The sequence below is a fragment of the Schistocerca nitens genome, chromosome 1 (assembly GCF_023898315.1).
Source record: "Schistocerca nitens isolate TAMUIC-IGC-003100 chromosome 1, iqSchNite1.1, whole genome shotgun sequence".
In the NCBI taxonomy this organism is placed as follows: domain Eukaryota; kingdom Metazoa; phylum Arthropoda; class Insecta; order Orthoptera; family Acrididae; genus Schistocerca; species Schistocerca nitens.
Window position 1 is genome coordinate 1,177,134,377 of NC_064614.1, and position 14,064 is coordinate 1,177,148,440.

General features: G+C 39.9%; 1 protein-coding gene across 2 annotated transcripts in view; it reads right to left on the minus strand.

Annotated features, from left to right (window-relative positions):
- Positions 1 to 7,187, minus strand: part of LOC126239032 (uncharacterized) — a 45,520-nt gene extending 38,333 nt beyond the window's left edge. Inside the window, exon 1 of one of the 2 annotated variants that reach the window (XM_049947829.1) lies at positions 7,058 to 7,187. The gene's annotated coding sequence lies outside the window, so the exon portion shown is untranslated. Of the gene's footprint in view, positions 1 to 3,873; positions 3,901 to 7,057 lie in introns of those variants that run through there. The other variant, XM_049947830.1, reaches the window with a different exon arrangement.
- Between the last annotated feature and the right edge of the window lie 6,877 nt (positions 7,188 to 14,064).

The window sequence follows — 14,064 nt, forward strand, 5'->3', positions numbered from 1 at the left end:
TAGTATACATTTAACAGGCTGGCTTTGCTGCAACAGCTTTTTAAGATCCTCATCATTTAGCAGGTTTTGCTTAGTTTTCTTTGCAGATATTCAATGTGTACCTCCCATCTTGTGTTGTTCAGGAGTCCGAGTCCCATAAATTTTGTGCTGTCAAAACTTTCAAGAACTATGTCCCTTAGTTCTATTTGTATATTTGTTCAGTTCAGTACCTCTTCATTGGTTATTGATATACCCACCTAATCTTCAACATTGTTCTATAGAATCAGATTCCAAAAGCTTGTATTCTCTTCTTGTTGAAATAGTTTGTCATCCATGTTTCACTTTTCTACCTGCCTACACTGCAGACAAATATTTTCAGAAAAGACTTTCTAAACCCTTAAATTTACATTTGGTGTAAACAATTCCTATTTTTTAGAAGTTTTTTTCTTACAGAGTATTAAATTAACTCCACATCTGCCACCATCAAATATTTTGCTGTCCAAATAGAAAATCTCTATTACTTTTAGTGTCTCACTTCCTAATCCAGTTTCATCACCATTGCCTGACTACATTTCAATACCCTTGTTTTACTTTTGGTGATGTTCATCTTATAACCTTTTTTCAAGACATTATACCTTCCATTTGACTGCCCTTCCAAGTCCTTTGCTGTATCTGACAGCATTACAAATCACTAACATACCTCAATTCTTTTATTTATTCTTCCTGAACTTTAATGATCCCGTTCTAACTCTCAGCCATCTCCCATTCTTTCAATCTGACCAGATCTCATCTCCTTAATTTCCTAACTTACTGCAATTCTTTCCAGTTTTCCTCTGCACTTTATAACCAAAAAATTATGTCCAGAAGCCACATATGCCACTGGAAATGTTTTGCAGTTTAAAATCTGGAAACAAACTCTTTGTCTTACAATTATATAATTTACCTGAAATCTAACAATGTCTCCATTTATATGAAATCTTCCAATGTCTCCATTTATCTGAAATCTTCCAGTCTCAAATTCTCTTCCACATATACAACATTCTTTCATGACTGATGGCACACTGGTATTTCTTAAAGCAAACACAGTCTTTGACAAGTCCCAGCAAGTTCCTCAGTTTTACAGATCTCAAAAAACACATTTTATTTTGTGTCTATTAGGGATCCTTCTGATTCTTGAGGTATTACCATCAAAGTACACCAAAAAGGCTTTGATAGTAGGGGACATAATTTCTTTACTTTTTTTCAGCTAGAATTTGCAATGAATTTATTTGCTGAATAGCTCTTCTATTAGGAAACCATCCTCATATTTTGGAACTCTTTTAGCAGACTGGATCGGAAACAATGCATGCTTTCTGCATCAGTCTGTGCAACACCCCACCACAAGTGGTGACAACTTGCAGCAAACAAAAACAGATCAGTTTGATTTCACTTCCAGTACAAGCTATGCCCCAGCATTCTGCTGACAGCACTTTGTACCAAAACATCCACGAAGGCTAATGTGCCAAGTTTTTCCACATCCAAGGTAACTTGTGTGTTTGAATAGATCAAATTCACTGAGGCTGAAGAACATGGGTAGTGTTATCGCTGAAGGAGGGCACAACAGAAGTGTATTATCATCAATATAACACCAAAAGCATGAACATTTAAAGCAGCTTACTTTAGTGTTTTCTCACCACTTCAAAATACTGTTGGAATGTCTAAATGAAAACCTTCTCTCCACCCACTCTGCACTGTTCAGTTCCATAAGTTGTAATATAAACTCCATCCTCAAATACTGAAAAATAACTGAATTGCCTTATCTGTTGCATTTTAAACAGTATCTTATTGTTAATATTGTGTGGAGAGAAGACCTGTATTTAAACTGTTATCTATTTCACATAGTATCAATACTGTGGAGTGAGAAACTCTACATCTAATTTGGAATCTGATAAACATAACAAACAATTACTTACACAGACATAAACAATATATTTTTATCATTGAATATTGCAAAAGATTGTACCATCATTGCAGGATCACTTCAAAATGACAAAAATTAGTGAAACGAGCTCATCATCATGTAAATATAATGAGACAATAAAAGGTCAATCACAGAAAAACAGTTTGAAAAATATATATGGTGGTCAGAAACAGTCTGAAACGCTTGTCAGGTTGTTGCCAGGTAGGTTGTGATGAGAACTAACTGTTAGGAAAAAAATTCGATACCTTACGCAATTTCCGAGTTAATTAGCAACGAAGTCAGCCAATCAGGCCATCGTGTGCTAATTCAAGCGGCTCCCCTCCAAATACAGTGACACCAAACACGTTCTTCATTTTGTTTCCTAAAACCAAACAAGATGGCAACATAAAAACTGGACATGGGATGGTAGTAAGTATCGAACCTGAACCAAAAACTGAGCAGTCTCATACACTCACCTATGGTCTACGCTATGAGAACAGCTGACACTAATTGTGTCTACCAGGGTGCTTGAATTTATAACTGCCTGAATGGCTAACTTCAATGTTATTTAACTTGGAAACAGAAAACATACCGAATTTTGTTTTTAACAGTTATTTGTGTTCCACACCCTTAAAAGCTTTTCAGACCGTTTCTGACCACCCTGTGTACAATATGTTGTTCATCAACCTAACATGGGCTGGGAACCCATTAGAAAGACAACTTTTGGACTCAATCTCATATCATCATTTAATTTTACTGTGGTATCTTGTAAGATCTTGGTATATTTTGAATTTCCACTTAATTTTTTGGTGGTTGGAAATTCTTCGTTTCATAGTACACCAAAAAAACAATAACAACGTATTAGAAGCAGTAACACTAGAATAACAGCTTGTAACCAAACACCAACGTTATGTCGAATGCAAAGTTATAAAATATGTCAAAAAGTGTCTCTTCATGCATAATAATTACTATGTTCCATAAAAGACCCAAAGCAAAACCATTTAAAGTTACAGCATTGTTACAAATACTTGTATATTTTTCTTTCTTTTGTTAGAAACTGTCTTATACCCTTTTAACTTATGGTATATAATGTCTACCTATCATAGTTTCTCTTGCACTTTGTTTCTACTGTAATGGTCTTCAACTGTTCTTTATCAGAGTTTCATTATATCTTCTCACATTCTTATGCAGACATTTACTATAAGTTTTGTTTAATTCAGCATACTGCATCACTTTCCTGTTGTCTTTACTTGAAACTCCTGCATCCTCCTTTAGTATTCGACTCATTCCATCTGAGATTCTCTTTTCTTTTGCATTCTTTTTGCCTGCAACATCTTTCGCTGTTTGCATATGAACCTTTGTTAAATGATTGATTCTTTGTTGTCTATGTATGTATAATCTTTGTTTTCTAAAACTCAGAGCCTGTCGTCATTTTTAAATCAGAGTTTATGTGTCTGATTTTCTGCTTATTGAGTCTGTGTCTTTCCAGCTTTAAACCAACTTTTACTCTGTACTTTATGAAATTCTAAAGTGGTTTAGGCCATCACATGGAGTACAATTCCTTTTTAGTTAACAAATTGTTACTTGAGTCTGAAGAGAGGACTACATGCATCCTCCTCTATAGAATACAACAGACTCTGAAGAAACAATGTGAAGTCCAGAATGGAATAACTTGGTGCGCACAGACAGTGGCCATTTGTGTGTGAGTTGTGCTCTTTCTGCTTTGAAAGAACGACTTTGTCTGCAAGCTTACACATTTTTACAGTCTTTTTTATGATGCCTACCTGTGATGCAATGTCTTCTCTATGTGGTGAGTAGCACTGTTTTCACTCTCAACAGAAAGTGCTACAGTAGGAAATACGATACTATCAGATAAAGAATAAATGAATGGAATTTCCCATGGAATTAAATATGAGTGATTAATGAAAATGATATATTAGTACATTTCAACTTACTAAAGGAATGCAGTGTGATCTCGCATTTCCATTGCTGCAAATAGGTGACATATCAATGGAAAGGTGAAAAATTTCTCTGGATTCAGTCTAATAGGAATTAACAACATGTGTCAATGGAGAACAGAAACAGGGGAAAAAATGAAATCCAGTATGCAGCAGAGACCTTGAAACATTTATGTGTTTATATGCCTGTGGGTTAGAGACAGCATCTAGCACATACCAGGAACTCAAAGACTATGTTATGAAAGATTTGAAATCTTTCAGATTGTTACCCTCCCTGACAGTCATGATCAGAAAATACCTAGGTGAGCATAATCATAAACTGACCAAAAACATGAAACACAAGCAAATTCACACTTTCCATGTCGAAACAGTAAAGTGTGAATTTTTGAAGAAAACAGTAAAGTGTGAATTTTTGAAGAAGTCACTATTGCATTTAGAACATGTAATGTCACCCATAAAATTAAACCCAACTCAGTGAAGCCGGAGTCCATCCATAACAATTCAAAATATCAAATCAAATCAAATCAAACTAATGACGTCAAGCATAGTTTGGTACCATGGATGATTAATAAACCATTTTAATATGTTTTCTAACTACCTGTAAGCTAATTAGCATGGAACAAGCAACTATGGGGAAGGGGTGGGAGGGGGTGGAGCATGGAGCTAATGATACTACTTGTCATTGTCTATTCCAATTTCAGTAAGCCATTCATCATCACTATTGATAGCAATGAAGCCACAATAAGCAAACAGAAGTTATATCATTATGCCAGTGGTGACATGCCATCAAAATCTCATCTGAACTGACAAATTAAATGAAAAGAAAAATACACTAATGTGCAACTGAATGGAATATGTCCCCACCAGTATACAACACTTCATTCAGCCAGGATAACAGCAATGGTTCACCATCCTATGGACTTCACTAATCATACTGGGGAGACAAACTAATTCATACAATAATCAATGGTAATGAAGTATCTCCATATGGATGGAAGTTGTCTTTTGTCATACAATTTTCTGTATTCCCTCTATGATCCTTCATTATTGTATTTATTATTCCACAGCAATTACATAAATGTTGAAATGAGATCCAGGTATACACATTGCTCCTGAAAAGTTCTCAGTATCGTTGTATGAGTGTGGTTCAATAGTTTCTATGCCTCTTGAAGTAACTTGCTTGCTGACAAGTTTCTACATTTGAAATCTTCATCTGAATTAGAAGCCAGTGAACAGATTAAGTTTAAGTTTCATAAATGATGTAAAAACTCTTTGGCACGTATCTACTCAACTCCCCAAAATGTTTGCTAACCACGGCCCCATAAAACTTTAATAAAGACTATCATTTCTTCTCCCTCAATACTTTACAGTTCAACCAGCATGTAAATGTAAATGTAACAAGGATGGTTGTGCGAGAGGTTGGAGGAGTGGGGCAGATGATATGATCCATAAAAGAGATGTGATGAATATTTTGAGTTCTGTTACTATTATATGTCTTGCATTTCATTCAGTTTCTAAAGGGGGTTTTCCATTTTATACTTAAAGAATCATACTATTAATCATTTACTTCATGCGGCTCCCTCTACTCATTATGATTTCTGAGTTTCCATTCAAATGCAATAGTTCAGCGTGATTGAAAGGACGACTGGATTAGCAGATCCAGAAAAGTTTGATCTTTGAGAAGTAATTAACAAGGAAAAGTGCCACAGAGTTGTGTCATTTACCAAGAAAACGTTGAAGACTACAGCACGAAGCAAAGTACATTAGAATATGACTGTTTTGATTTGTTATGGCAGTTACTCAGGTTGAGAGGCAGGCAATGTGGACTTATTGCATAAATTGAGAAAAAGCAATCTTATGAACTGAAAGTGGTGAAAATAACATACCAGTAGCTAAGTGTAAATGGTATGTTACAAACTACAAGAGAATTCTTTGGAGAACAATGACATTGTGCACCATAAAAAAAATGAGCCCACATAGGCAGATTTAAAAATGCACTAAATTGCATTGACAAAGAATTTATCGACATCATATTCGAATGCTATATAAAACACAAACATGCAGCACGTTGTGCAAAATTAAAAAGATGCAGGATGACTATATTTTTCATGTGCTCCTCAATGAAGAGTAGAAAAAATACAAGATGTAATGTAAAATAATTTCAGTTGAAATAGCGTAGTAAAAAACGTTACATACAGGTACGAGAGGATGTTGACCCTCATTATCGAAGAAACTCATCCAATTTCGTAGTTTAAGAAAATGATAACGGCAAATTTATTAGGAAATGCCAGGACCAGATAATCCAGTTTGTCACAACAATAGGTAAACTGTAGCATAAAACACGAAATTCAGAATTATTGGCCCTAAACCATTTATATATGATATCTGCTGACAGGTACTGGGGCAAATACAGTATTAGGCAAAGTTCACATTTGATCTCCGTTTCTGCACCATATGTTGGGATTTTAAATATGCACCGGTACCAGTTACGTGTGAAGAAAGAGCTATGTTACGTGGAATTTGATGAGGAAACAAATGTGCTGCTTCTGTGCAATGAAAATAAACCGCTTGTGGCCTTGTAATATTAAATATTTCCGTATAATTGACTGAAACAAAACTACAATCATCCTGCTGTACGTGCGCTTGTTCTATCTGTTAGAGCTATATTTACTTCTGAACCGTTATTTCACGTGACAGTTTGACGAATAAATATGCGCGAATTTAATATACAGATTAACGTCGTACAACCGTGTAATATGTCTAGCGGTATGTGTTTCAGTTTCAACATCGCCCATTCTATCATAGCTACGATTATTAGCTGTGTTTCTTCGCGCCGTTGTTTTATAGCTATGATTATTAGCTGTGTTTCTTCGCGCCGTTGTTTTTCATTTCCTCTGCGAAAAATATACTATCGGTACAAAGAGGTGGAAGCGCACACTTGCAGACGCTAATTCTTTGTTCTTTGTGTGTTTACGGTAGACAAACAACTGACACTAGACGATCAACAATTAAGCATTATTGTTAAGAAACGCTAAAGAAATGCTAAATGCATTTCATGTTTCACTTTTTATTGTGAAAACAAATGCCGCACTACAATATTACGACTCTGACTAATAGGACGTCGTAAACAACAGCCACGGTAATGTCTACAAACCCTGTTCAGCTTTCCGAATGTGCATACCTGACACACCTCAGCGATGTCATTCCACTCCGACAGCATTCCAGCTCTTGATGCCTTATTACTGGCCACCTGGTCACTATTGTGCTCACCAGACAGTACTGTTGATACAACAATCATATTACTTGTGAAAGAAGAACGAGAACACTAGTCATGGCGATGTACACTTCCACAACGCGCATGTCCGGAGCCCACTGGCAGCTGCGTTAACAGCTCAGCTATTGATCACTTCCAAGCTAGGGCGAGACATTCAGGATCTAGGGGTGGAAGGCGCAAGAGCAGCGAAAGCCAGAAATAAAGTCTGTCTTAAAATACACAAAGGCGGAAAACAAATAGAAGAACACGGTGAGAGAAGATGTAAAACACATCAGAGGCAGGAAACATACATTTTGGAAGGCTACAAGAGCCTCAACGTGCAGAACGATAGTGGTCTCTTTGTGTTGCAATTTCGCTGGGCTAAACCGCACTGGGGTCATATTTAAGAGGACTAGGATCCATAATTTTAGATGTTTTGGTACGAACAAGAAACAAATCCTGATGTGGCCATAGAAATTTAAATCTTTTACGATTCGCAGTCGGGGCGACAAGTGAATGCTGCGACAATTCGTTGCAACAAAAGTGTCCTTTCTCTGTCCACTTCAACCTGTGTGCTTCTCTCCGATAAAGGCCGGCGTTTAACATAAACTTTGTCCTTCCGCCTCGCTTTGACCATGTTCAGCGTCAAAGGACTCTTAATTTAGTCGACTTTATCAAATACGTAACTTACCATACGCCACATTATCCTCGCTCAGTTGCATTATTAAAAAAAATATAACAAGGAAGCGGAGCGAACAGAACTTAACGTACCAATTTTTCAAAAAAGACAAATCGATGGCATGTTCTGTGCAAATTCGCAGTTTCCCTTCGAGCATATTGATATGCTCATTTGTAAGTAATGAGTTTAAAATGAGCGAAACGGAGATTAGATTTAAGATCTCGCCGAAATGGAGGTCATAGGAACGGAGTACAAACTCCAATCGCACAAAGATGGGCAACGAACGGACTGGTTGTAGCATTGTGATCTAAGGAAAGTACGAAAAATGTAAATGAATGTATTTTTGGATCCCACTGCAACCAAAAGTGAGATTAGTCATAGCATATTCCTGCAGACGAAACGTGTGAGTTTTGCTCCGCCGGAATTAATTTTTAATCTGGAAAACAGTTTTCGAATCTCAGAACTTACACAAATGTCGGCCACCTTTCGAAGTTCAGGAAGCAATGAAAAATTTGTGTTTGGTGAACCCGGGGTTATCAGGCTACGAGCCCTCCAGCCTCGCCAGTCCTCATATTATTGCAAGCTCTGAGTATTCTTCAGTGAGCTCTCAATTGATGTGATTGGTACGCGTTGTGTGTCATACAGTCACCGCATTTACATGGGGCTTCCAACTCCGGATTTAGTAAACCGAATTTCCAAAGCCGCTTATGGGCGGTCCAAACTGATTTTGGAAATTCGCGTCTAGTTGCCGGTTTTCCAATTCCGCAATCCATTTTCGCTCCCATGTAAACGCAACCAGTTTTGAAACGTGCATGGATTGTCGAGTTACGTCTTGTTTTCAGAATATTCGGCTAACGTGAACTTATGTGCAGTGGAGAAGCAGAAATATTAGATAGAGCATGAGCTGTCTAGCTGTAATATTTAAGCGAACAGAAATAACGATTGTGTTGACTACATCAGGAACTTGGTTAGTTGTTTTCCAGACGTATTTAACTGGGCTAGCAAATCCGCTGCAGATCTTTTTATGTAAATACGACAGCCAGCGCCGTATTGTTGGAACACAGGTCCACTCCGTCCCCCCCCCCCCATCCCTTCCACTTATTTTCCAGGGTGTACACGTTTCCCTGACAAGTTCAGGTAGAGAATATTTTCTTTTTACAGTAATTCTCTTTCATCGTCTCTCTAAATTAATTATCATCGATTTTGAGTTATAACTCTTAGAACATGTTAGCTGTGGAATGAACTGAGCATCGATAAATGGCCCAGACAAACAGCGCAGTAAAAAAGAACAACGAACATCAGGCGTGTGGTGCCGGGCATCCGCGCAAAGTCAGGAAGAAGGTTCGGCGCGGCCGGTGGGTACGTCATAAGAGCGCCGCTCTGCACAACAATGAATAAGTTCGGTACAGTATCGGAACATCAGAGGAAATGCGGGCTCTGTTTAAACGGCATTTCTCGTTTACCTTTATTATTGACACACATGCGAGTACCACTGGAGCACTCCTGGACACCTACAAAGACTCTGCTCCTTTCTTGGCAGTTCTGGGCTGCTCTGCGCCGGCCTGAGCGATGATGCGCGGAGTTGCACATCCGATGTCGACTCACCTTTAGACGCTCACATCGCGTGACATGATAATATTGTCTGAAAACACTTACTTCCCTTCTTCGGCACTCTGTATTCTTTAACCCTTTAACGCCCAGTGACAACTAAAGTTGCATATGAACTTAAAAATTAATGTTGGCAAACCTGATTATGCTGTACACAATTTAACTGTTGGAAGCAATTATGGACACTTTTCTTTGTTCGTCTGTGCGGCCATCTTCCGCAGCAGCTGTTAACATTTATTATTATACACTACCGGCCATTAAAATTGCTACACCAAGAAGAAATGCAGATGATAAACGGGTATTCATTGGACAAATATATTATACTAGAACTGACATGTGATTACATTTTCACGCAATTTGGGTGCATAGATCCTGAGAAATCAGTACCCAGAACAACCACCTCTGACCGTAATAACGGCCTTGATACGCCTGGGCATTGAGTCAAACAGAGCTTGGATGGCGTGTACAGGTACAGCCGCCCATGCAGCTTCAACGCGATACCACAGTTCATCAAGATTGTGACTGGCGTATGGTGAAGACCCAGTTGCTCGGCCACCATTGACCAGACGTTTTCATTTGGTGAGAGATCTGGAGAATGTGCTGGCCAGGGCAGCAGTCGAACATTTACTATATCCAGAAAGGTCCGTACAGGACCTGCAACATGCGGTCGTGCATTATCCTGCTGAAATGTAGGGTTTCGCAGGGATCGAATGAAGGGTAGAACCACGAGTCGTAAACATGTGAAATATAACGTCCACTGTACAAAGTGCCGTCAATGCGAACAAGAGGTGACCGAGACGTGTAACCAATGGCACCCCCAACCATTACGCCGGGTGATACGCCAGTATGGCGATGACGAATACACGCTTCCAACGTGCGTTCAGCGCGATGTCGCCAAACACGGATGCGACCATCATGATGCTGTAAACAGAACCTGGATTCATCTGAAAAAATGATGTTTTGCCAATCGTGCACCCAGGTTCGTCGTTGAGTACACCATCGCAGGCGCTCCTATCTGTGATGCAGCGTCATGGGTAACCACTGCCATGGTCTCCGAGCTGATAGTCCATGCAGCTGCAAACGACGTCCAACTGTTCGTGAACATGGTTGTTGTCTTGCAAACGTCCCCATCTGTTGACTCATGGATCGAGACATGGCTGCACGATCCGTTACAGCCATGCGGATTAGATGCCTGTCATCTCGACTGCTAGTGATACGAGGCCGTTGGCCGGCCGCTGGTGGCCGAGCGGTTCTGGCGCTACAGTCTGGAACCGCGCGACCGCTACGGTCGCAGGTTCGAATCCTGCCTCGGGCATGGATGTGTGTGTGTTGTCCTTAGGTTAGTTAGGTTAAAGTAGTTCTAAGTTCTAGGGGACTTATGACCTCAGCAGTTGAGTCCCATAGTGCTCAGAGCCATTTGCACCATTTGAACGAGGCCGTTGGGATCCAGCACGGCGTTCCGTATTACCCTCCTGAACCCACAGATTCCATATTTTGCTAATTGGATCTCGACCAACGCGAGCTGCAATGTCGTGATACGATAAACCGCAATCGCGATAGGCTACAATCCGACCTTTATCAAAGTCGGAAACGCGATGGTACGCATTTCTCCTTACACGAGGCATCACATCAACGTTTCACCAGGCAACGCCGGTCAACTGCTGTTTGTGTATGAGAAATCGCTTGGCAACTTTCCTCATGTCAGCACGTTGTAGGTGTCGCCACCGGCGCCAACCTTGTGTGAATGCTCTGAAAAGCTGATCATTTGCATATCACAGCATCTTCTTCTTGTCGGTTAAATTTCGCGTCTGTAGCACGTCATCTTCGTGATGTAGCAATTTTAATGGCCAGTAGTGTTGGTATGTTTCATGAGCTGGGCCGGCCGCAGTTGCCGGGCGGTTCTGCGCGCTTCAGTCTGGAACTGCGCGACCGCTACGGTCGCAGATTCGAATCCTGCCTCGGGCATGGATGTGTGTGATGTCCTTAGGTTAGTTAGGTTTAAGTAGTTCTACGTTCTAGGAGACTGATGACCTCAGATGTTAAGTCCCATAGTGCTCAGAGCCATTTGACAATTTGTCTTGAGCTGACTGCAACCTAGTTCAAAAGAATTACACTATACGCGTTTCACTTTTATTTACAAAGCATCTTCTGTGGTATTGGTGTTTCTTTACATAATCTGCTCCTTCCCTTCTTGCTAGCAATTTTCCCGGGTTCGATTCCCGGCGGGGTCAGGGATTTTCTCTGCCTCGTGATGGCTGGGTGTTGTGTGCTGTCTTTAGGTTAGTTAGGTTTAAGTAGTTCTAAGTTCTAGGAGACTTATGACCACAGCAGTTGAGTCCCATAGTGCTCAGAGCCATTTGAACCATTTTTTTGCTAGCAATGGTTGCTGTCGACTGGCTTCATTTCGTATCTGCACTTGACAGTTTTTGGCATTTTGCGTTATTTCCTACACTGCACTATTTACAATTGAGTTTCTTAACTGTTTTTCATTCATCATTGCCACACTGTTTGTCACAAACACAGTAGCCCATGGCTAGATGGGGAAGAAAATCTAAGAATAACGAATGAGCGTTTTCTTAAAAAAAATAAAAAAGGTTCAAATGGATCTGAGCACTATAGGACTTAACATCTGAGGTCATCAGTCTCCTAGACTTAGAACTACGTAAGCCTAACTAACCTAATAACATCACTCACATCCATGCCAGAGTCAGGATTCGAACCTGCAACCGTAGCAGTCGCGTGGTTCCGGACTGAAGCGCCTAGAACCGCTCTGCCACAGCGGCTGGCCCGTTTTCTTCTTTCTTTTCCAAATGTAAGAGAATTTTTCAGAGATTATATAGACGACAGTGGACAGAACATTCCTGAAAACCTGAAACCAGTTTTTGTTTGTGTTGATACACTCTCTGTGAGAGCATCGGGCTGTGAAAAACGCTTCAGCGCAATGAACTTCGTTATCACAACACTGCTGAATTCGGTTTTTCTTTGCTATCTCTCATCCTTAATGTTTATTTCAATTATGGGGCCTCCACTGCACCTCTGGAACCCCGAGGATTACATTAAAGTATAGATCAAAAGCCAAAGGCACGCGGAACACTAAAATGCAAAAAAGGCTAACCCACATGTGCAGCAGTGTGACCGGTACTCCAACAAATGGGATCCTCTTTAGGTGAGTCCACCCACTGTTTTTGTTAGGAATGGCGACAGCAAAAAACGGTTTCCGAAATTCGGTTTTCGTCTTTTGGAGATGTGTCGCATGTAAGTGTAGTGAATGACATAGCACAAACGCCCAAATATAGCCCGATTAAAATTACTTGATAATTGACATCTGTCACTTGCCAATTGTAGCCAGCTGATTTTAAATGACCAGTGACTGAACTGCAGCAGACGACGGGTTTTGTAGCCCTGAATTTAAACTCATGTTCTAACCTAACCACAACCTCGTAGTAGGCCTATGCAATGTAGCCGAAAAAACGACGAACAGCAATCTGGGGCAGAAATAAAATCATGATCGCTTTGTTCACGGTTTTTAAGGCTAACCTCTAAAGATAGGAAACTTTCATAATATGTTTGTTTGCACAGCCATCTTCTGCAGCAAAATTTCAGTTTTAGCGGTAAAGGCAAACTGTAATTTCTCGCTGTCGTTGGTTACCTGATACCTTTCTAACGCTGGCTACACGGGATGCTGCGTCAACAACCGATGAGCAGTCCTAGATGGCATTTGATTGCATATTACAGGCAACACAAGCAGGTTCCAAACGAAAAAAACAGAATAATAGGAAGAAAAATAAAAACCAATAAAAAAGCCAACACGATGATGAAAATGACGTGGCAAAGTATTAGAAATAAAAGAATTACATTTAAACCAATTAAATGAATAAAAATGATAAAGTCTTTCGATTAGATTTGGAAAACTACAAAACCTCACTGCATTTGAGAAGATTCAAACTTTTGACCTTTTACATGGCATACGCTAGGAAGTTGAATTTATAACTCTCGTGTACCAGTCGCAACAATTAACTGACATCCTTAAAAAATTCGGCTCACAGAATGTCTTGTGAAGCATCTATAATGAGCCCAAATCTGTGATAATAATAATTGTACAAAGGGCGCTGAATCGCGTCTCATGAGGAAGCATTCAGTAGTGTGTTGATGCTGTGTATGAAACGTGTGTATTTCGTCAGCATCGTTGTGTGTGTGTTGGTTGAGGTGTGGTTATCATATGTGATGAAATACGAGATAAAAGAGCCAGACCCAGGAATCGGAATCCAAACATATCAAGAAAGAAAGCCGTACAAAGAATTGGAAGTGAACTAATTGTTGTTGCAGTTCGGCAACAGCGATCGCGTGTCAACTCTCCAGCAATTGTAATCGGACTATAGTCAGTATGGTAGAAACCCCTAGTTTAAAAGGAAACGGAATCCTCTACGTCAAGGACTGCAATACCACACACGCCAGTGGAGTATGGATTACAGGATTGCGGTTTTAACGTCCAGACAAGGTCGTTAGGGAATCTCAGATAGAGCAACGAAAGGGGCGAGAATCAACCGTATCCTTCTCAAAGGAGTTGTCTTAGAGATACCTCGATCAGTTTAAGGAAAACATAGGTATCCGCAAGGTCGGAATGGGGAAAGAGAGGCGGAGGGGAGCT